The sequence below is a fragment of the Lampetra planeri genome, chromosome 24 (assembly GCF_965212315.1).
Source record: "Lampetra planeri chromosome 24, kcLamPlan1.2.h2, whole genome shotgun sequence".
NCBI classification, from domain to species: Eukaryota; Metazoa; Chordata; class Hyperoartia; order Petromyzontiformes; family Petromyzontidae; genus Lampetra; species Lampetra planeri.
In genome coordinates this window covers 638,807-662,677 of record NC_136130.1, presented here as the reverse complement: position 1 = coordinate 662,677, position 23,871 = coordinate 638,807, and the positions used below count along the sequence as shown (strand labels likewise).

The 23,871-nt window shown below is 55.4% G+C and overlaps 1 pseudogene across 1 annotated transcript; it reads right to left on the bottom strand.

Moving 5' to 3' along the window:
* LOC144726626 (uncharacterized) lies at nt 1-23,490 on the bottom strand (annotated as a pseudogene). The gene is made up of 5 exons (XR_013587316.1): nt 23,349-23,490; nt 12,872-13,238; nt 4,061-4,273; nt 2,609-2,744; nt 1-1,246 (listed from the first exon to the last, which is right to left on the bottom strand). The product of XR_013587316.1 is annotated as an uncharacterized LOC144726626 (transcript).
* Nucleotides 23,491-23,871: the final 381 nt, after the last annotated feature.

Genomic DNA, 23,871 nt, shown 5'->3' with positions numbered 1-23,871 from the left:
TTAATTCGCGGTAGCTTTATTTGCACGGGGGCTTTCATCTCACCCGGGGATTAATAAGCGTCACTCTCGGACACCGCTTTCTCCTCTGCCTCGCCCCGCGTGATCCCCGCGGACGCAACTGTGGCTGCCTCTGGGCGAGTGGTGGATTTTTACCCACAAGCCCCTTCATGAACACGGCACGCGAAGCGCGGAGGGCTCGCCGGTAGATGTGGGTGTCGGCTGCCCTTCCCCAGAAACAAGTTGCCTTTGCAACCTTCAGGCTGCAGCCCCCAGGAGACTGGGTTTGGCTGCAGTCGTCATCGAAGCAACGAGCTGGGAGGAACTGGGCGACCCGAGCGTTCCTCGGTCGACCCCGTGAAAACACCAGCACCCCGTTTTTTGCGAAGCCACTTCGACGCAGCTGCCGACCATCACCTGCGATGGCGCACCGCTGGTCCCTACACCCTGGGTTAGCACAAAAACATCGGGGACATGCCATGTACGCGCGCGTGTCCCTGCTCGTCACAGTTCTATGTTTGTTCCATGATTGCGCACGGTGCGGCTTGGATGTGGCATTAAGAGTTTCTGTATGTGTTTGAACCTGCGCATTAAAACTCAACGCGGATCCACTGCAGAATAGGTGCGTTCATACACCCGCTTCTCGTCTCAATCAACCCTGCCTTGCATTTTACCGTTGGGGCCTTGTAGTTTCAAGGTCTTAAAGAGTCCCAGAAGCAGGTGGAGACTAAAAACTAATGTCACAAGCGAATGAGTGGGTAAGTCGGTGAGAGTTGTGAATTGGTTGGCAAGGGAGTGAGTCGATGAGTGAAAGGCTCAGTCAATTCGTGGGTAAGTCTATGAATCGGTGGGTGTGAGCGAGTTCATTAACTTGTGTGAGTCAACTAGTATGTTGATGATTTGCTAAGTTTAACGAGTGAGAGAGATGGCTAATTTAATGCATCGGTCAGCGAATTAGTGGGTGGGGTATGAGAGTAAGCTTGTGAGTTTGTGAGTGAGCCGGTGAGTGAATCGCTAAGTGCTAATCCAGAATTGATTTATCCGGATCTGGTTCTTCATCAGGCACGTGGTGGTGATGCTGGCCGTGCTGCTGCTGCTGCTTGGAGTTTGAGCGTTGACCCTGCAGGTTGGGCAGCAGCAGCACCCGCGTGCCACCCAGCGGTAGTGGGGCCGCGGTGGGCACTTCCGCCGCCTTGCCGTTCTGTGCCGCTTCCAGATCCTCCTCCCATGGCGCGCTGCCATTCACCGTCTGTGGAGCAGCGCAAGAGGAAAATCCAGCACCGGCAGCGCCGGCGGTTACCAGCCGCACATTGTGAGTTCAATGTTGCCCGGTCTTGCGGTGTATTTTGGGTACATTTCACCACTTTAAAAAAAGGTAATCGGGCAAAACCCAGTAGAGTTTGTTTTACAGGCCACCTTCATCAGATGAAGGTGACATGTGAAGTTGAAATGGGATCAGGTGTTGAGGTGTTAACTACCTCGCCTGGTGTACAGGAGGACGCGGGTTCGATCTGAACCCTGACGCCTGCTGTTTATTTTGAGTCCTTCGTTTTTTCCTCTATTTAGAATCGACATTCGTTGAGAGTATTTTGCTGCTATAAATTTCCACATGATAAGCCACTTTGTTGAGCTATCATTTGTGAAAAAGAGCTATATAGCTCGGTAGGCCTTAGCTGGTAAAAAAAAAAATAGAAAGAAGTAAAAATACAATAATTGGTTATGGAAAACATTCCAAAAAGCTCATTCTGCCGGAACTAAAATGTTTTCTAATTTACGGTTGGTGAAACCAGGGCTTCATAATTGATGATTTTTATATTGAAATTGCACCACCAAATTTAGGGCCTGAGACTGGAGGACACTTTGACAATTGTAGAGACTACCTGACGATGCCGGCCGTCGGTCGGTCGGAGCGCCACGTCTGCACCCCGGTGTGCACTGCGTTGGGAATCTCTATCCAGCAACGACACAGCTGGGGCTTAGGGCAACCAGCAACCGGCACGTTTTGTCATCGCATAACAGCGTTATTGATATGGTCATGTCAGGTGGAGGAGGATTTACGACATGCAATTTCGCTTGTGCGGCGATTCGACCCGAAGATCGGTTACGAATCATATTGGTCTCGGACGCCCATGCATTAAAACTAAGCTGGGCTTAATTCAAGCTGGAGTTGTCTGGGGCTTATCTCCAGTGCTTAAGTTGCAGGTAGAGGCATGTGGTTAAGCACGGCACGCACACGCATGGTATGTGTGCGTACTTGGTGTCAAGTTGGGACGGGATCCATCAACAGTAACCAGTGGTCGCCTTCTCAAAGCACCACCCCCCCTACCCCCAAAAGCAAAGATCTCCCGTGTAACAGATTGAAGGGACAAGTGCTGTTAAGCGAGCACCTATGAAGGCCGGAATGGCACATGAGGAGGTGGTTGACCAGCACCATACCCTGCCGCCTTTGTCTCCAAAGTGCCGACATTTACACACCACACCAGGTACTCATTAAAGGCTGAGAACCCAAGTTTGGTTCAAATTTTCGCCGCTGTTATTAGTCGGGAGCGGGAATCGAACTCGGGTCGCCGGGTTCGCCCCCACGTGAGTGTGTATACTGCCGTAAACGCACCGTGTTGTACTTCATCGTCTTGTTGCATGGCCCGCACACATCCAGCGTGAAGTATGCGCGCCGGACAGCCTCCTCCACGTACGGGAAGGCCAGGATGCTCAAGGGCAGCCCCACCTTGGCCACGAGCCGTCCACATCTGTGCGTGCCACGACAACAACAACATCGACATCACCCAAAAGGCGGCTTCACTGGCCTCGAGCTCGATGGCCTCTGCGTGACCCTGGGGTATTGGCCACCTGTCCGGGTTAGACGTGGACAGTCTGGGGATTGGCGTCTGGTCTTCGGGGGTAGAAGCAAGGAATTAATTTGCCCAGAGATCTGGTAACCGGTGTTTTGAGAAACCTAATTTCAGGATGCTTCTGAGTTGTGATGCGAGACTAAGGTTGACTAAGAACGACGCCGGGGGGGTTGGTCTGTGCTGTTGGAGCCATCCCAGAGGTGTCAATTACCCGGTTGCTGCAGAGGCCACCACAGATATTTATACCGAGGAGGCACAAGTTTACTGGACCTGATTTATTCCAAAAATGTAATGTTAATGCACAACCCCTTCTCGATCCATTTCCAGATAAAGGCCTTCCCATGGCTTTCAGTCATGAAGATTGTTTGGCCATACTTCACCAAATTTGTTCAGCGCTGTTGAGATGTCACTCGCTGCTGATGTTAGCCATGGCCGGAAATTGAACTCTGGTTACCAGGTTTACAGTACAATGTGCTAACCAGAAAAAGATCTCGCTGGACTGGGTCTGGGTCTAGTCTGGGCAAAAGGACATGATGTGGTGTCGACTCATGCCCTGGGTCCATAGTCTGAGTCTTGACCCATGGACCAGGTCTGGCCGGGTGTATAGACCCAGTCTGCTTTTCTCCACAGCCTGCTCTGGTTATATCTATGGGATCTTTTGCCAGTATCAAAGTATGACAAATAGGAATAGGTTTTACGCTTCCAAAAGGTATCTACAGTATTTGATGTTTGAGCATATTAACACCTATTTTATTTGTAGACTTAAAACTTTCGTGACTGCAGTAATTCATATTATTGGTTCTTTCGGTAAAGTCACGTAAATAGAAAACAAAAATACAGTAATTAAAGCAAAAAAACCCGAAACGTAGTGGGTTTTTTACTTTTTTGATTTGTATTTACGTAACTTTACCGAAAGAACCAAGAATATACCTTTTATTGCCATAAATAGTCAAATTTATTCTTATTTTTCATAGTCTGGATCAATGGTTTGTGACCCCGTGCGGCTCGGAGGACTGGGCCTGTGTATCCCTGTGCCCCTCTCCCCCATGCCCCACCGTGCCTCTCCATGCCCCCCATGGCATCCCGTGCGCCCCCCCGTCTCTTCGTGCCCCCCTCCCGTATCTCTCTGTGCCCCCCCCCGTGGCTCTCCGTGCCCTACCATGCCCCCCATACACCCACCCGTGGCCCCCCGTGTCTCCGGCATGCTCGCACACCGGTCGTAGATGAAGAAGTCGTCCTTGGTGCCGCCGAGCGTGCTCCATACGTCCGTGTCGTTGGGCGCGTGTTGCAGCACGGGGATGGCGGGCGGCACCTGGGCCTTCAGACGCTCGTAGCGCGCCAGCGAGGCGGAGCTGTTGTCATTGACGATGAGGTAGTGGATGCCCCGCAGGCCCTCCTTCCACAGGTGGCCCCGCAGCTCCTTCAGGCTGCGGTGAAAAAAGGTGGCGCAAACTGCGAGCGTCTGACGGGGAACATTTCTCCTGGATAATCCTGGGAGGAAATGCCTCGTTTTGCAAGGGTCCCAGTTTATTCTGTTCAACCGGGCGAGGAATCGAGCAAGCCAGGGGCATGAGTCTGCCTGTCGGTGGTTCATCCCAATGGAGTAATTTAGCGGCGTAATTTTTTTAAATGGCGAAATCTGTGACCCTTACGCAGGCACGCGATGGTCTCCTCTTGCGAATGAGGGTCACGGGGATTTGTGACGTCCACTGCGAGTGAAGATGTCCAGGAGTGCTATTATTTTTTATTGTTGTTATGATTGTAATTATAAGGATGGGTGTTATTATTATTGTAATAACGGCTATTGCACCCGCAGCGTTAATCACGGTGGCCACTGGATTCGGACAGTGAATCTCTGCAAAAAGCAGCGAGCTACCGCTGGGCCACGGCTCGGCCCCAAAGGGTGTCCAGGGCGTCGACTGACACGTACGTAGCAAATGCACGCGTAGCAAACGCGCATAGCAAACACACGCACATCGCAAACATGCACATAGCAAACGTGCATGCAAATACGCGCACGCATAGCAAACACGCGCATAGCAAACGCGTATAGCAAACACGTACATAGCAAACGCGTATAGCAAACACGTACATAGCAAACGTGCGTATAGCATGCACGCACATAGCAAAAACGCGCGTAGCAAATGCGCATAGCAAACACGCACAAAGCAAACGCGCATAATAAACACACGCAGAACAAACACGTACATAGCAAACACGTTTTGGCATGTGTAGGGGTGTTAGAGAGAGAGCCGTTATGCATGGCAGCTTATGGGAAACAAACACAGTGGGCGGGGCTACGTGAGTGCACGGGGGGGGGGTGCTCTCAACTACGTCCGCACCAGGCAGCCCGGGGCTGAGTATAAAGGGGGATGTGTCAGAGGGCTCGGGGCAGAATGCTAAGCTAAACCAGTGAAGACCGAAGATCGTCTAGCTAGAGCCCTGGACTCCCCTGGGACGCCGCCCTTGTCAGGGCCGCGCAGGACCGAGCCAGCGGCGTGGTCCCGAGAACCAGAGCTAGTGCTCTGGGACTCCGGGTACCGTAGCCCGACTTACCAGTGTCGGGCCAGACAGCCTCCCCTAGCCCGTTAGTGGAGGACTATGAGGTAGGTCAGAGATAGCTAGCAGTGTATTCCCAGCTAGCCGGGTGAGGGGGCCGATACCCCCTCCAGTATTGTATGTCCGCGGTTGTGACAACTGTTGCGGAATAAATACGTGTGCCTCAACCCCGGGTGTCCAAGAGTCCTCAACGGTATTACATCTGGTGTCAGAAGTAAAAATCTACGAACATGGACACGCGCCGGTCAGCTCGGGTCAGGATACCGGGGGTGGAGGACACCGCTGCAGTCGGAGAGCCCGGGACGGGTGAAGAGAGCACGGAGCAGTCGGGGCCAGATACGGCTACGCCGCAGCAACAGGAGGGTGGAGAGGTGTCGGCAGAGGGGCTGAGGCAGGCGCACGCCAAGCTGATGGAGCTGCTGCACGCCGCTGCCAGCATGCTGGACCACATCACTCAGCTGGGGGCTGCTGGACCGCCACGGGCAACGAAAGCCGACGACCACAGCGCCTTCCCGCCATTTCGGCGGAACACCAATTTGAAAATCCCGCCATCACCGCAGCTGCAGTTGAGGGCGTGGCCGGCCTGAGCATCGCGTCCAACGGCGGGCATACAGTACCTGCCGCGTCATCGCCAACGGACGGGACGTCACCACGGATGCGACCGGCGATGCCATCGGTCGTGCGCGCCGAAGCAGAGCCGGGTGAGGGGGACGAGGGAGGGCGACCTTCTGCGGCAGCCGCTGCGCTACATCAGCGACTGCCTCCACTCAAAGAATTTGTGGGCGAGGAAGGCGACTGGGGCGGCTTCCAGCGGCGCTTCCTCGCTCACCAGGAGATGGCGAAGTGGACGGACGCCGAGGCTCTCCGCGCGCTGCCAGCACTCCTCGACAGCGACGCCCTCGCCACTTTAACATCAGCACCAAAGGAGAGGCGCTCTACGCTGCAGACGGCGATGCAGGTGCTGGCTGCAGTTTATGGTCCGCCGTCAGACTGTCGCCAACTCTTCTACGATCGCCAGCGGGGGCCAAAGGAGTCGCCTCTGGCGTACCGCACAAGCCTCCTGGCACTGGCAAAGGCGGCCTGTCCACGGATGGACAACGAAGGTGTCGACGCCATGGTTACAGAGAAGATACTCCTGCTGGCGGACGACATGGAGATCGTCATCGTCGCACAGGACGATGCGGAGATGTGCTCCCTCCAAGCAGCACGACTCCTCCACGCAAACCTGCTCGCGCAACGACGCAAGGACAGCAAGGCGGCGAGCGGGCGTACCATGGCCGCAGCCACCCTCCCGGCGGAGGAGATCTGCGCCATCGACCATCAACGGCGGCAGGGAGCGGGAGTACGGGCGGACCGGGGCGGCTCGAGCCATCCCGATCATCCGTCGTCGTCACCAGCGCTCCCGCGCTGCTACAACTGCGGCATCTGGGGTCATGTCGCCTCGGGGTGCCGCTCTTATCGGCAGCGCGGGACGACACCTCGACGGGACGCCGGCCCTCTTCCCAAGCTCCATCATCATAACCCGGCGAGTCGCGGCACCTCACATGTTTGGCCCACGCACACACCCGCCACACACTCATACACCGCACCGATTGGGGGGCCAATATCGCGCACCATCGCTCCAACACGCACCGCTCTGGGTACTCAGATTGAACCCAGCCAGTGGTCCGTGTTGGCCCATCGTGTTGTAGCCGCGTCGTCGGGGTCGTCGGCTGTTGTGGGGCACATCGACGGGGTCGAGGTGCGCATCCTGGTCAATACGGGAGCATCGGCGACCATTATTTCGGAGTTAATTTACAATATTCTCCCTGCCCAGAGCCGTCCTTTGATGCCTGTTAACGTGCCATTCTTTGCTGCTAACGGGGGCTCACTTGGCATCATCGGACAGATTTGAGCCCTAATTTGTATCGGGGATATTAAATTGTCTGGGCCGATTTTTGTTTCCTCCTCGCTGGCGGTTCCGTGCCTGCTGGGGACGGACTTCCTGGCCAAAATGCCGATTAGGATATTAATCGACCAGGGATGCATTGAGCTCCCGTCGGGACGACGCATGGCATTTCTGCCATCCCCCGGTACGAGTCGGACGGCGTTCTTAACGGTGCCGGCGTTTGTAGATAGAACGGTGCGCGTTCCTCCGGGGGCACAAATGTTGGTTCCTTTGAAACTTCGGCGGCCCTTCGCTAAGGGCATTGGGGCCCAAGGGGTTCTGCTGGGGCCATCTAGGGCCAGGGTTAGTGGACCTCATTTACTTTCGGCCCAGACCATAGTAAGAGGGGACGGAGACCCCTTCATCGCGGTCCTCAATGTGGGCTCGCAGACGGTGGTGGTCCTGCAGGGGACTGTGCTTGCTCACGCGACGCCGGTGCCCTGTGAGGAACCCGTCGCGAATCACGTGAGTGCTGTCCCTGCGCCGCGACCACATTCGGACAGCGATGAAGGGTGGCTCGAGGCGCTTTGTGCGGGATCGACGGACCTGTCAAATTCAGAGCGTCAACAGCTTAAAATGCTACTGCGGGAATTTTCCGACGTTTTCAGTCGGGACAAATATGATTTGGGTTGCACTCATCTGCTGCGTCACCATATTGATACGGGTGACAGCGCGCCAATACGCCAGAATCCGTTTCGGTTAAGTCCCGCCGAAAAGGACCATCTCAAATCGGCTATTGATGACATGTTAGCCGCTGACATAATTTCTCCTTCCACCAGCCCTTGGGGAGCGCCGATCGTCCTGGTTAAAAAGCAGGACGGCTCGTTGCGGTTTTGCGTTGATTTTCGGCGCCTTAACAAAATTTCGGTTGCCGACGCATACCCGCTCCCACGGATGGACGAATCGCTGGACGCCTTGGCGGGAGCGCGATTCTTCTCCACATTGGATTTACTTTCAGGATTCTGGCAGCTTCCTCTGGATGATGATTCAAAGCCTAAAACTGCTTTCCGTACACCGCACGGCCTGTTCCAATTCAACCGGTTGCCGATGGGACTCCACTCAGCACCGGCAACTTTACAGCGTTTGATGGAATTGGTTTTGGCTGGATTGCAATGGGATTCGTGCCTGATTTATTTGGATGATGTTATCGTCTTTAGTAAAACTTTTGACGAACATCTCCAGAGGTTGCGGGCGGTTTTCCTAAAGATGCGGGCTGCTAATTTGAAATTCAAACCCCAAAAATGTCATCTGTTACGCGATTCGGTGCGTTATTTGGGACACATCGTGGGGCGCTCAGGTATTGCTACCGATCCCGCCAAAACGCAGTGCGTCAGCTCCTGGCCGACTCCCACCTCGGTGGGAGAGGTCAGGAGTTTTATTGGCTTCGCGTCGTATTACCGACGTTTCGTCGCAGATTTTGCAACGATTGCGAAACCCCTACACGCTTTAACATCAAAAGGGGTTCAGTTCCACTGGGGTCAGGAGGAGGAGGCTGCTTTCTGCTCCCTTCGGGACGCCCTGGTAAAAGCTCCTCCCTTGAGTTACCCCAATTTTTCTAAGCCTTTTTTGCTCGACACCGATGCGAGCAACACAGGTATTGGGGGCGTGCTTTCCCAGGTGGTTGACGGCGTGGAACGGGTGGTTGCGTACGGCAGTCGGGTGTTGTCTCCGGCGGAGCAAAGATATTGTGTCACCCGTCGGGAACTGTTGGCAATTGTCTATTTCATCCAACAGTATCGCCCATATCTGTACGGTCGGCATTTCACCGTCCGCACAGATCATGCGGCACTGCAGTACGCCCTGCGAGTTCAACAGCCATCGGGACAATTGTCCCGATGGTTGGAGATCCTCCAGGATTTTGATTTTGAAACCACCTACCGTAAGGGCGTTCGCCACACAAATGCTGACGCTCTGTCGCGCATGCCAACCACCTCCGAATGTGCATGCCTCCTGGGGTCGGGACGTTGCAGGCCAGCAGGGGACATACCGGTTCCGGTCCTGGCGGCCGCCGGCCACGACGAAACATTGGTTCCAAATTCAATCGCACAACAGGGAAAAGATTCCCTGTTGGGGATGCCCGTCAGTGAATGGGGGCACCTCCAGATGGAGGATACCTCTCTCCTCGGGTTGCGTCGTCGCGTCGGCTGTGCTGGGCAGGGCAGGGGTGATGCCGACGCATGGGAATTGGTGCATGGTCTGCTGATGCACTGGGACGGAAAATCCCATCGACATCGGCTGGTGGTCCCGTCGGGGTTGCGGGGCAAGGCGGTGTGGGCCGCACATGAGCGCCTCCTACACCTGGGGACCCAAAAGACCCTCGCCTTACTCCAACTCGATTATTTTTGGCCAGGCATGATGAAGGATGTCGGGGATTTACTGGGGTCATGCCCTCGGTGCGCGCAACGAAAACCGCCAGCACGTGTGTCTAACCCACCCTTGCAGTCAATCAAAGTGTCCAAACTTAACGAACTCGTCGCGCTGGATATTTTGGGCCCATTCCCCGCCACACCCAGGGGCAATAGATATTTGTTAACTGGTGTGGAGTATTTTACACGCTGGCCTATGGCCTGGCCCCTTGCCAACCAGTCGGCAGCAGCCATCGTGGAGGCCTTTGTTCAGGGTTATGTCCTGGACAAAGGTGCTCCGGAGCGGCTGCTGACCGACCAGGGCAAAATTTTTTCCGGTAAATTGCTCAAAAAAGTCTGTGAGCTCCTGGGCACGAAGAAAATTCGTACCTCCCCGTATCACCCGCAGACTGACGGGATGGTCGAGCGTCTGCATCGGACCATCGCGTCAATGTTGTCACAGCAGGTGTCGGACTCACAGACCGATTGGGACTTGCAAATTCAAGGGGTATTGGCGGCGTACCGGATGGCCCCCCACGCAGCTACGGGATTTTCACCCTTCTACCTCATGTACGGCCGCGAACCTGACCCGCCTGTTCGTGCCCAGCTGCAGATCCCTGCGCCTCAGGGAAAAACTAAATTGGCTGACCATGTAAAATTTAATTTGGCCAAATTGACAGAGGCACGGGATGCTGCCATGCAAAACTCTGACCTCCGTCAGAAAGCGAATGAGCGGCTCAGACTGGGTCGGGCGCACATGCTGCAGTGGAAGCCGGGGAACAAGGCATGGCTGCACTGTCCCCAGGTGCCACTCGCAACCTCCTCTAAGCTGGTGCGGCCGTGGCGGGGCCCTGTGGAGGTGGTCGAGGTTTTGCGACCGCAGTGCGTGCGCATCAAATGGGGGAAGCGGCGGTGGTTCGTCCACCCCTCTAGATTAAAACCCTTCGTTGCGGTACACATCCCCACTTCACACACGCGTGGCCAAACATGTGGGGGGTCGACCGACTCACTGGGTCCATCTCCGTCGCGCTCACCTAATGCCTTGCCAGCTGTGCCACCTCCAGGTGCATGAGGAATGACGGGCTCACGCCCGATCACCTTTCCTGGGGATGCCAAGGGTCACGCGGCGTCGGATGAGGACTCACTCCGAGACGGACAGTTGCCACCTGACGGTCCACCACCCGGGGTTACCCCATGTGAGGGGCCCGCTGCGCGGACACGCGCTAAAATGCGCAGACTGTTGTGAGGCCGGAAGATGTGTACATAGGTTGTGTTCATTGCGTGTTGTGTGTGTGGTGGGTTCCCTGCAAATTGTGTATAGACTGTTTTTACAGAATTTGTATTTAATCGGGGGGGTGCGTCGGGTTGTTTTCTCTTCTTGCTGTTGCGTTCTTGTTGTGTTGTTCTTGTTATTGTTGAAAAATAGTGAGGCACACGCGCGGTCAGGGGGTAAATGCGCTTTTATTGTCGTTTTTTTTGTATGTTGGCAGCCGGGACGGCTGCAAGCTATGCGGGGGGGGGGGGGGGGGGGGGTGATGTAGGGGTGTTAGAGAGAGAGCCGTTATGCATGGCAGCTTATGGGAAACAAACACAGTGGGCGGGGCTACGTGAGTGCACGGGGGGGGGTGCTCTCAACGACGTCCGCACCAGGCAGCCCGGGGCCCCACCCCTCAGCGGGGGTTGAGTATAAAGGGGGATGTGTCAGAGGGCTCGGGGCAGAATGTTAAGCTAAACCAGTGAAGACCGAAGATCGTCTAGCTAGAGCCCTGGACTCCCCTGGGACGCCGCCCTTGTCAGGGCCGCGCAGGACCGAGCCAGCGGCGTGGTCCCGAGAACCAGAGCTAGTGCTCTGGGACTCCGGGTACCGTAGCCCGACTTACCAGTGTCGGGCCAGACAGCCTCCCCCTAGCCCGTTAGTGGAGGACTATGAGGTAGGTCAGAGATAGCTAGCAGTGTATTCCCAGCTAGCCGGGTGAGGGGGCCGATACCCCCTCCAGTATTGTATGTCCGCGGTTGTGACAACTGTTGCGGAATAAATACGTGTGCCTCAACCCCGGGTGTCCAAGAGTCCTCAACGGTATTACACATGTATGATTGCATTGTGTGTGTGCTCATTAGAGGCAGAAGAGGGCAGTGCATGAATGCCTTCCATCTAAAAGCTGTTCCCAATAACCAAATAAGCGGACAATGCTGCTTTACATATCCATCCCTCCACATAAAACTTGAAAAAAAAATCATACATCTCATCAGCCATCCGGCCTTCGTACTGATGAGACACTTGAATGTGGAAACCGGTTGGGGCTCACAGAAGGGGACCTTGTGGCTGATGGCCGATGGCTGATGTGTCAAGCTATGCTTGGCTCATCTCTTCCTCCCCACCATACGACGGAAGAAAATGAGACGAGAGGCACTGGGAGGGTCACAGGCATTTGGGGTGGAGGGTCCCGCTGGCCACACCCCAAGAGTGAACTCAATCTTCCGATATTGCGGTCAAGCTCGCCGCGAGACACGACCAGCCTCCACTTACAAGAAGAGCAAACAGCAACTGGGGTTAAATTTCGATTTAAAGCTTTCGTGACTGCAGGGATTCATCTTCTTGGTTCTTTCGGTAAAGTCACGCAGAAGGGAAATAATAAAATAATACAAATAAAACATAATAAAATAATTCTCACGACGTTTCGGCCACAACGCAAGCAGCCGTCCTCAGGTGAAGAACAGGTCTGTCGGGAAGACAGCGTCTGAATGGGCACCACCAGGCTTGGCAGCGTATATTTGTAGCATATTTATGGGAAATGCGGAGAATGGAGAATGGATTCCTTGCTCCGCTGCAAGTCTCCATTCCCTGCGGAGAATGGATTCTTTGCTCCGCTGCAAGTCTCCGACCACCACTCTCCCATTGACATATTTCGTTGCTTCCTCTTAGTACCTTTCACGCGACGGTCAATGGTATAGTGTGGTGGTGGGAGTGTGCGTGTCTATCTCCCTGTGGTCTCGTAGATTTTTCTCCGGGTCCTCTGGGTTTTTGCCTCCACATTTAGAATCAACGTGCATTTAGAAGTATTTGGCTGATATAAATGCCCACATGATAAGCCGCCGCTTCCTTGAGCTGTGACAGCCAGGTCGCTTCTGAAAAAAGAGCTACGTAGCTCAGTGGTACCTTACCTGGTACAATAAACAAAAATGTTTAAGTTTACCTCTGTGCCTGCTTCAAGCAGAAGTATCAGCTGGCCTTAAGCAGCGCCAACACCACCACGCTGCCCAGCCGCTCCGTCATTGGTACCACGCTGCCACCGCCTATCGACCACACCGGAGGCCGCTTGCACCTGGCCTCCAGGGCCTCCTCGCTCTCAGTCGCGGCCGCCATGAGCTGGCTGGCGGCCGGACCTGCGGCGAGCAGCAGCAGCAGCATCCACCCGAGGATGGGGGGGGGTCCTTCGCCGGCAAGGCCCCCCACGGTGCCCACCCAGCCCCCGGTTGGGGCCATGTGTTGCCCTGGCGGGTGGCTGCGTTGTACGGCAGCGACGACGAAGACGACGACTGCCTTGGCACTCTGGAGAGGATCTGCGCTGGAATGGAGCGATAGAATCAAGCACCAGACAAACTCATCCAATCAGAAAATTTGCCCACCCCCTCCCACCACGTGAAAGAAAGTGGGCGTGGTGTTGGTCGAAGGGGGACGTGTCTTTGCCTACGTGGTCATTGTGGACCGTGAGTCGAGGTCAATGAGTAAGGTTTGTCACGTAAACAGAACATGCCAATTCGTTACTCTCCAACACACCGGTGTGATGTACCAGTAACAAATTGTAATGTTCTGTTTACGTGACAAGCCTTACTAATTGGCTGTGTCAGGTGGTGGCGGGTTTATATTTACGTGATCTGACCCAAAAGCCTCTATTATGAATAATATTCGTCGCGAAAGCCTCCTCCTATGGTTAGTTGTATCCATTTATTGTACCGCAGCGCAGCGACCTATTACAACGGCGTGGCTATGCAAGATTCGACTGTGACCCCCTCCCATCTGCTTTCTCCCGATTCACTTTCATTGAAATATCTACGGATGGTTTTTAACCCCCTGTTACGCAATACTATGTTAGGCTATAACTGTATATATTATTTTAGTGGCACCATATTTTGGGTTTAGAGGAAGATCGTCTCACAGTGACAGGATTAATAAAAACATTTAAAGATTACAATACGCACAATTAAGTTATCGTGCATCTTGCTTTTGTAGTGGTGGTATTGACGTGCGCCGACTGTGACAGTGATGGATCACGGGGCGGCGCGGGGTGCGGGGTTGGGCACGCGTTGTGGGCGTGGTGTGGACGCGCGCGCCAGGAGTGACAGATGACGGGGCGGCGCGGCGTGGGTGGTGAGGCACGATGAGATGTGGGAAAAGAGGATCGTAGCCAGCGCCCAGCGATTGGTCGAATAAGTGGGTGCTCGCAGCGACGTCCGCAGGTGGGGTATAAAGGGGGACGCGCGAGAGCACTCGGGGAGAGTTACCCAGTTGAAGACCCGAAGACGGAGCTGAAGACCTAGTGCCCCGAGACCCCTAGTCCCGCCGTCCTTGTGGGGACCGGGGCCCTGTGTGGCTCGGAGGCGAGGCTGTGGGACCCGGGGTCCGACGCCCCCGTGGGTCGGGCTGGGGACCCACAGTCGAGACGGATACCCCGGGCAGGGAGTGTCCCGAGTAGCTCAGTGGCGTTAGTCGCCGAGTAGCTAAGTGGATGTTGGTCATCCGAGTAGCTCAGTGGCGTTAGTCGCCGAGTAGCTAAGTGGGTGTTTGTCACCCGAGATACTAAGTGGATGTTGGTCATCCGAGTAGCTCAGTGGGCGTTAGTCGCCAAGTAGCTAGGTGGGTGTTTGTCACCCGAGATACTAAGTGGGTGTTTGTCACCCGAGATACTAAGTGGGTGTTTGTCACCCGAGATACAAAGTAGGTGTTAGTCACCTGTGAACGAGTTTGATAAAATAAAGAGTGTGTTACCCGTGAAGTCGTCTCCCGCCGAGTTACTACATTACAACTGGCGTCAGAAGTAAACCTGTCTTCAAGAAGTATGGACACAAGGAAGACTACCCGTACCCACGAGCGAGGTCGGGACGACGACGGCGTACCGGGGACACCGACCTCGGGAGTAGAGGACGAGGAGTTGCCGCCGATGCAGCACTTCGCGGTGATGGCCGACGCTCCGCTTGCCTCCGACACCAGCCTCCAGGACGCGCACTCCCGGTTGGCGGAGTTGCTACTCGCCGCCGCCGCTGTCTTGGCCGACATCTCCGTTCCGGCGAGCGGAAAACCGGCTGCGGGGGTCGTGGAGGAAGCGACGTTGGAGGATTCCCGCCAAAAGGCGCTTCGCGCCAAAAGTCTAGAAGTTGCCGCCGTTTTTGGGGGGCCGTCACCGATTGGCGGGAAAGACGGACGCCACGTGGCCGGACACCTCCGCGCAGCGCAGCCCACGTCATCAGCGCGCGCCGGAGCCCTCCATTTTGCGCCTGACAACCGAGCCGACATTTTACACAACTACAGCGGAGCGCGGGAAAATCTCTCCGACGTCGACGACGATCGGGTCCTCCAGCAAAGATTGCCCGCGCTGTCGGCGTTCAAGGCGGATGGGGGCGACTGGGGAGCCTTCCAACGAAGGTTCCTCGCTCATCAGGAGATGTCGGGGTGGTCCGACACCACTGCCCTGCGTGCGTTGCCAGCGATGCTTGACGACGACGCACTTGCAGCCTTCACATCTGCTGCAAGGTCGTCCCGCTCTACGCTCCAGGCCGCACTACACCTGATGGCGAAGGTGTTCGGGCCGCCCTCCACGTGTCGCCACCAGTTCTACGATCGGCGGAAGGTGGCTGGAGAAACGACGCTCGCCTATCGCACGGCACTACTCGCCTTGGCGGACGCAGCATTTCCCCGCATGGATAAGGAGGGGAAGGACGCCATGGTGACGGAGCAGCTGCTGGTGTTGGCCCACGAGTTGGGGGTCCCCATCAACGTGGCGGACGAGATGGATATCTGCTCCCTGGCGATCGCCACGAGCATTCACGCGTACGAGGTCCTCAAACGCAAGCCGGGGGTCGTCTGCAAATGGGCGGGGAACGCGGCACTGGCCGCCACGATCGCCGAACCTCAGCCAGCTGCGGTGCAGGAGCAGGCCTTCGCTGCATCGCGTCCGGGGGAGTGGAGAACGGGAGGTCGTTCGCCCACACGTTCGCCCCGCAAGCTGGAGCAACCGAAACCTACGACGTCCGTCGTCTGCTACAACTGCGGCCTTCGGGGTCACGTCGCAGCCGGGTGCCGGGCCCCGCGTCAGCGCGCCACAGGACCACGTCGGGACGACGACCAGGGCCACAAGTCATCCCAACAAAACCCGGCAAGTCGCGGCACCTCACACGTTCGGTCCACAAACACGGCACGTTCGGGTCGCCGCTTCGCGGTGGGGGGTTCGCGGCTGGGTGCCGGGGGTTCATTTCGGCGAGGGGGGTCCGTACGCGGCCCGCAAGCAGTCGAGTGGTCCGAATTGGCCCACAGGATCGTGGCTGCGTCGGCCGGGTCGTCCGTGGTAACGGGGTTCATTGACGGGGTTGAGGTCCGGGTGCTTGTTGACACGGGTGCGTCGGCCACCATCATCTCGGACCTTATTTATAACATTCTTCCCGTCCAAAGTAGACCCCTTCTGCCAGTAGACGTGCCATTTTATGCGGCGAATGGGGGATCCCTGGGGATCATCGGCCAGATTCGGGCGACTATTTGCATTGGTGACATCAAATTGGCGGGCCCTATTTTCGTATCATCATCGCTGGCCGTTCCCTGTTTGCTAGGTACGGACTTTTTGTCCAAAATGCCCATCAAAATTCTTATAGATCAGGCCTGCATAGAGCTTCCATCAGGTCGGCGGGTTGCGTTCTTGTCGAGCCCTACCAAAATGCGCACGGTTTGTGCGACGGTGCAGGCGCTGGCGACTCACACTGTACGGGTGCCCCCGGGATCGCAAATGTTAGTACCCCTTCGGTTCAGGAAGCCACTCGAGGTGGGTGCGGAGGCACAGGGGGTGCTGTTGGGGCCGTCTAACAGAGCCAGTAGGGGCCTCGACTTAGCGGTTGCTCAAACCATGGTGAGAGGGGACAGTGAGCCGTTCGTAATGGTCCTGAATACGGGGTCGCGGCCGGCCGTAATTGCGCAGGGAACGGTGCTGGCTCACGCCGCGCCGCTACCCGTTGAGGAACGGCTCGTGGCTCAAGCAGATTTCACTGTTAAGTCGCATCCTCCAAGTGATGAGGGGACTGAGTGGTTGGACTCGTTGTGTGCCGGTTCTGCTAACTTGTCCGCGGTGCAATTGGGAGCATTGAGGGGTTTGCTAATCGAGTTTGCTGACGTGTTCAGCAAACATAAGTACGATATCGGCTGCACTGACCTGTTGCGCCACCACATAGCTACAGGGGACGCGGCCCCTATTCGTCAGAATCCCTTCCGGCTCAGCCCAGCCGAGAAGGAACATGTGCAATCGGCGGTTAATGATATGTTGGCGGCCGATATCATTTCGCCCTCTTCTAGTCCGTGGGGTGCTCCTATTGTCCTAGTAAAGAAACAGGACGGGTCCTTGCGGTTTTGTGTCGATTTCCGCCGCTTAAACAAAATCTCGATGGCGGATGCGTATCCGCTCCCCAGGATGGATGAGTCGCTGGATGCCTTGGCGGGAGCGCAGTTTTTTTCCACACTCGATCTGCTTTCTGGATTTTGGCAATTGCCACTCGATAACGAGTCTAAACCTAAAACTGCTTTCCGGACACCTGGGGGCCTATTTGAATTCAACCGTTTGCCCATGGGCTTACATTCCGCTCCCGCCACGTTCCAGAGACTCATGGAATTGGTTTTGTCGGGCCTCCAATGGGATACCTGTTTGATTTATCTCGACGATATCATCGTCTTTAGTCGGACTTTCGAGGAGCACCTCCAGCGACTGAGAGCGGTGTTCCTCAGGATGCGTTCCGCTAAGCTTAAATTTAAACCGGCTAAATGTTTTCTGCTTCGGGAATCGGTCAGGTATTTGGGCCATATCGTGAGTCGTTCAGGGATCTCGACGGACCCTGCTAAGACGCATTGCGTCAGCTCATGGCCAACGCCAACTTCGGTCACGGAGGTTCGTAGTTTCATTGGTTTCGCCTCCTATTACCATCGTTTTGTCAAGCAATTTGCAACCATAGCCAAGCCCCTGCACGCTTTGACGGCTAAGGGTGTGAGGTTTCACTGGGGGGCGGAAGAGGAGGCTGCGTTCTGCTCCCTCCGTGACGCCTTGGTGCAGGCTCCCCCCTTGTGTTACCCCGATTTCACACAACCGTTTTTGCTTGACACGGACGCCAGCAATACGGGTATTGGGGGGGTGCTCTCACAGGTGGTCGGGGGGGTTGAACGGGTGGTCGCCTACGGTAGTAGAGTTCTTTCCCCCGCCGAACAACGCTATTGCGTAACTTGTCGTGAATTGTTAGCCATTGTGTTTTTTACACAGCAATTCAGGCCGTATCTTTACGGCCGTCATTTTACGGTCCGTACGGACCATGCGGCTCTACAATACGCTATGCGCGTGGCACAGCCATCGGGCCAATTATCCCGATGGTTGGAGGTCCTTCAAGACTACCGATTCACGACGATTTACCGCAAGGGGTTGCGACACTCAAATGCGGACGCCTTGTCGCGGTTGCCTCCATGCACGGACTGCACATGTTTGTTGGGATCGGCGCGGTGCAAACCCCCGGTCGCCGGCACCCCGGGAGTTGCGCTCGCCGCCACTGACACCCCGGGAGAGGACGCCCACACGGGGAGGGATTCGCTGTTGTCGTTGCCCCTCATTGAGTGGGGCCGCCTCCAGATGTCCGACAGCTCCCTACTTACGCTACGTCGGAAAGTTGGCGCTCCCGAGGTAGGGGAGGCGCGGGTCGGTTCCTGGGTGTGCAGACAGGGCCTTTTGATGAAGTGGGACAACATGTCCCGGCGTCACGTGCTCGTTGTGCCTGTTGCTATGCGGGGTAGGGTTGTTCTGGCAGCTCATGAACGGCTCATGCATCTGGGGTTTCACAAAACGCTCGCCCTAATCCAGCGAGACTATTATTGGCCGGGGATGGGTAACGACGTGGCGAATATTCTTAAGGGATGCGTAGGGTGCGCCAAAAGGAAACCGCCACCATTGGCAGCTAATCCACCGCTGCAATCCATTCAGGTTTCGCGTATAAACGAATTGGTAGCGTTGGACATCTTGGGGCCCTTTCCGGCTACACCAAGGGGAAATAGGTTCCTGCTGGTTGGCGTGGAATACTTCACCCGATGGCCTATGGCATGGCCGCTCGCCAACCAGTCGGCTGCGGCGGTGGCGGACGCCTTTGTCCAGGGTTATGTTTTGGACAAGGGCGCCCCTGAACGCTTGCTGACAGATCAAGGAAAGAATTTTTCGAGCGTTTTGTTGCGCGAGGTGTGCGACCTGTTGGGTACAAAGGAAGTGCGTACTTCCCCCTACCACCCGCAGACTGACGGGATGGTTGAGCGTCTGAACAGGACGATTACGTCTATGTTGTGCCAACAGGTCTGCGACGATCAGGTTGATTGGGACTTACAGGTGCCGGGGGTACTCGCGGCCTATCGAATGGCCCCTCATGCGGCGACGGGGTTTTCCCCATTTTTTCTTATGTATGGGCGGGAGGCCGATCCGGCCATGGACGTCCAACTGGGGATTTCCCAGCCACGTGCAAAATCTAAATTGGCAGACCACATCAAATTTAATATCGCCAAATTGACTGAAGCACGGGAGGCGGCAAGGTTGAATTCGCGGTCGCGGCAAATTGCGAACGAGAAATTGCATGAAAGGAGGGTGCATACGCATGATTGGAAACCAGGCGATAAGGCCTGGCTGCATTGTCCACATGCACCGTTGGCTACGTCCCCCAAGTTGTTGAGACCTTGGAGGGGACCGGTGGAAATTGTGCGGGTTGCACGACCCCAGAGTATACAGATTAAATGGGGGAAACGCCGTTGGTACGTGCACCCCTCCCGACTGAAGCCCTATGCGGCACCGTGTGACCCCGTTCTGTGCCGTGACGACCGGGCGTGTGATGTGACCGTCGACTCGGGGAGGGAGGTGTCGCAGGCTGATCCTCACGTGTCTCCACCTGACCCACCCCCAGGTGCCTCGGGCTTGACGGCTGCTGACCGTCGAGAGCCTGAACCCCGGGGCACGCACGGGTCCTCGATGCCTGGCCGATGTCTTCCTGAACCGCCGGCACCACCGGACGTTCAACCGCGTCTGGTGCCGTACGACGGACCGGCAAGGCGGACTCGGGCTAGGGCTCAACAATTTTCATGAAGACGTTTTTTCTCTACACCGAGCTCGCCCGGTGTTCCCCTCTGCCGGGGTAATGTCCCGTTGTAGGGACGCTCGGAAAAAGAAGGGGACACTGCACGAGTCGAAAGAAAAAAAAAAAAATTTCCATTTATTTTCCTTTTTGCATACACATTGCTATTGTCACTCGCCGGTTTGTATATATTGTTCTATTGTCGCGGTGGCATTGGTTGATGGTTGCGGATGGTAGTGTTCGCGTCGTGTTGTGTTGTTACGTTAGTTGTTGTTCTTGTTGTTGTGTTGTGTTACGGGGCACACAGGGCGGTTTGTATATTTTTATAGCAGCCGGGTCGGCTGCGAGCTATGTGGTAGGGGGTGATGTAGTGGTGGTATTGACGTGCACCGACTGTGACAGTGATGGATCACGGGGCGGCGCGGGGTGCGGGGTTGGGCACGCGTTGTGGGCGTGGTGTGGACGCGCGCGCCAGGAGTGACAGATGACGGGGCGGCGCGGCGTGGGTGGTGAGGCACGATGAGATGTGGGAAAAGAGGATCGTAGCCAGCGCCCAGCGATTGGTCGAATAAGTGGGTGCTCGCAGCGACGTCCGCAGGTGGGGTATAAAGGGGGACGCGCGAGAGCACTCGGGGAGAGTTACCCAGTTGAAGACCCGAAGACGGAGCTGAAGACCTAGTGCCCCGAGACCCCTAGTCCCGCCGTCCTTGTGGGGACCGGGGCCCTGTGTGGCTCGGAGGCGAGGCTGTGGGACCCGGGGTCCGACGCCCCCGTGGGTCGGGCTGGGGACCCACAGTCGAGACGGATACCCCGGGCAGGGAGTGTCCCGAGTAGCTCAGTGGCGTTAGTCGCCGAGTAGCTAAGTGGATGTTGGTCATCCGAGTAGCTCAGTGGCGTTAGTCGCCGAGTAGCTAAGTGGGTGTTTGTCACCCGAGATACTAAGTGGATGTTGGTCATCCGAGTAGCTCAGTGGGCGTTAGTCGCCAAGTAGCTAGGTGGGTGTTTGTCACCCGAGATACTAAGTGGGTGTTTGTCACCCGAGATACTAAGTGGGTGTTTGTCACCCGAGATACAAAGTAGGTGTTAGTCACCTGTGAACGAGTTTGATAAAATAAAGAGTGTGTTACCCGTGAAGTCGTCTCCCGCCGAGTTACTACATTACACTTTCATGCGCATGTCAGCAAACAAGCGTGGTGGTGTTCAGTAACAAACACCAACAGTCGCGCTACGAGATTTTACGCTTTGTGTTTTTAGAAAATATTTTTTTCATCTGTAACAATATTTTTTTCTTTGGAAATTATAGTTCATTGTTGGAATATTTTTTGTTGAAATAAATGTTCCTAACATTTGTTGTACTTGTTTATCTTGTTGATTCGGAGACCACCTTGTGGCTGACCCCCCCCCCCCCCATGCGTCACATTACGCTGCCACACCCCCCCCCCCCCCCCCCCATAGTTGCCGCCTTTTCGAGATTGGTCACAGGCAACTTTGTAGTACGAGGTCTGTACATTGACTTTAAAAAATATTTTCTCATTTTGGTGACCGGAGTTGGTTCACTCTCGACCCGGGCAGGCTGAGATCTTGACCGGCCGTGTCCAGGTGGCAGGTATCGACGAGTGACCAAGATCTGGTACCGATGTGTCTGTTGTTGAACGTTATCGCGGGACGCTGCGCAATGTTGACAATGGACCCAAGCTGCCCGAGCAAGAGTCCATGACCCCCTGGTGACACTGGAGCGCAGTGGACGCGTTATCGCGCCGCTGTCGAGTCTGCTGCGTCTGCTATCAGTGGGGAGTGGTGGCGCAGCGGTTAGCGTAACTTACTCAGTACAGTAAACCCATCGACTATTCGCGAGTTCTGGATTCGCGAGTTTCGCAAATACTTAAAAAGGGCATCAGTATACCTTCACGGCGACATAACCAATAAATAAACCATGAATCACGATATTGGACGTGAGAGCCTCTGTATAACATTAAAATATCCCAATGCTGGTGGGGCGTCGGAGGGGCCTTTCCAGGTGCAGTTGATGTTGACGGTGTGGTCACGTGCGTCACAACGCGATGTAATGGGGCCCCGCACGTTGCCCCAATGATTACAGCAACATCATCACCCCCTCCTGATGCTGCGAAAACCTGGCAGCACATCCTGAAAACGAGCCCGAAACTTGGTGAGGCTTTCCTTGGAGGAATAACCGAAGTATCGATCATCCTGGGCCCTCCCAGGTCGAATGAATAATCGGAGAAAACAGACTCCATACCGTTGCATTGTTCCATATAATGTCTTTACTACTCAAAGTCTGCTGAGCGAAAACTCTCGAGGTACCATCAGTTCAAGCTTTGCGAATGTGGCCATGCCACCCAGACTATGGACTATATAGTAAACCACGGTTGTCTGTGCTCCTTCAACGGAGGAGGAACAGCAAATTTACACACCAACTCTCTCCTGAAGCCCTCTCGACGTGGCCAGCAGACCTCGACATTGGAACTTAGCGCCTGAACGTATCGCTGCTGATTCCATGTATGTTGAACTTATTTCGCACCGTACGTAGCAAACCGTGCTAATCTCAGCGGCATTGAACTGTTTACAGTTTTTTTTTGCTCGTGAACCCCACAGTATAAAAAGTAAGCTAAAACTCTAACCCAACGTCTGTGCCTCCCCCCTCAATCTCTCAATTCTGAAGGGCCAATGCACGAAACGTCAGCCTACTAAACACCTGCTACAACTCAGAGCAAATGAAAAACAAGGTGATGGATTTATTTTGATGTTTCTCCCTCATGGTCAGCCCCGGCTGCGCTTGTGGCCATCGTTACCACCACCATAGCTCTACTTATGGTGTCATCCGTACACTGGGCGTTCAGTTGTAGATGTTAACTACCTCGCCTGGTATACAGGAGGTCTTGGGTTCGATGCCGACCCTGACGCCTGCTGTATATTTGGAGTTTGCGTGTCTCTCTCCCCGTGGTTGCGTGAATTTTTTTCCGGGTCCTCCGGTTTTTCCCTCCACATTTAGAATCGACATCACGCGTTCATAATGTTTGGCTGCTATACATTTAAACACAATAAGCCACTTCGTTGAGCTATCATTTGTGGCCTAGGTCGTAGCTCAGTTGTACCTTAACTGGTAAAACAAAAACATCGTAATAGTACATAGTTGCTTGCACAGTACTCGGCTACCGAGTACACAACTTGAGTTGTCACTCTGGAGACCAGGGAGATCGTTCGGTAACCGGACTGATGCTGATTATGACGGCATCGGTCGCGAACAGTGGCGCCGTGTCAAGAAGAGGCTGCTGCTGCTGCCGCTGCCGTCGACTTCGGCTGTGCGCGTCTCACCCGCGGTGGCGACGAGGCGCTGGCGGCGAGACGGGGCGCGTCGTCGTGCCCGCGGTCGCTCCGCGCACGTGTGGGCTCCGCTCCGAGTGAGGGCTCCAGGGTAACTCGTCTCGGCGTTGTTAATCATTGTCTTGTCTGTGTGCTTTGTGAGATTCTTCATCAAACAAATAGCGGCCGCTCGTGTTTGCCCTGCAAACAGCCGCGACTCTGCTCAAAGCGCCACGTGCTTATGGCAACGTTGCTGCTGCGTTGGCAGTGGTCAGGCCATGGGCTGGCCGTCGGGCAGCAATCCGCAGGAGAAATGCCCCGCTGGGCCGCTCCATGCCAAGGGCCGGTAGGCCGCTCCGTGTGCGGAAATTGCAAATTAGATCAGTGTAATTTTTTCTAAATATTGTATTACCTCTAATGTGTACGCTCCATTGCTTATTGACGCTCCCAGTTGGCAATAAGTCCCCATATTCGGCAGCCCCAAAGATTATTCCTCACGGGCCCATTCGCTTTTTTTGGACCCAGCCCCAAATGG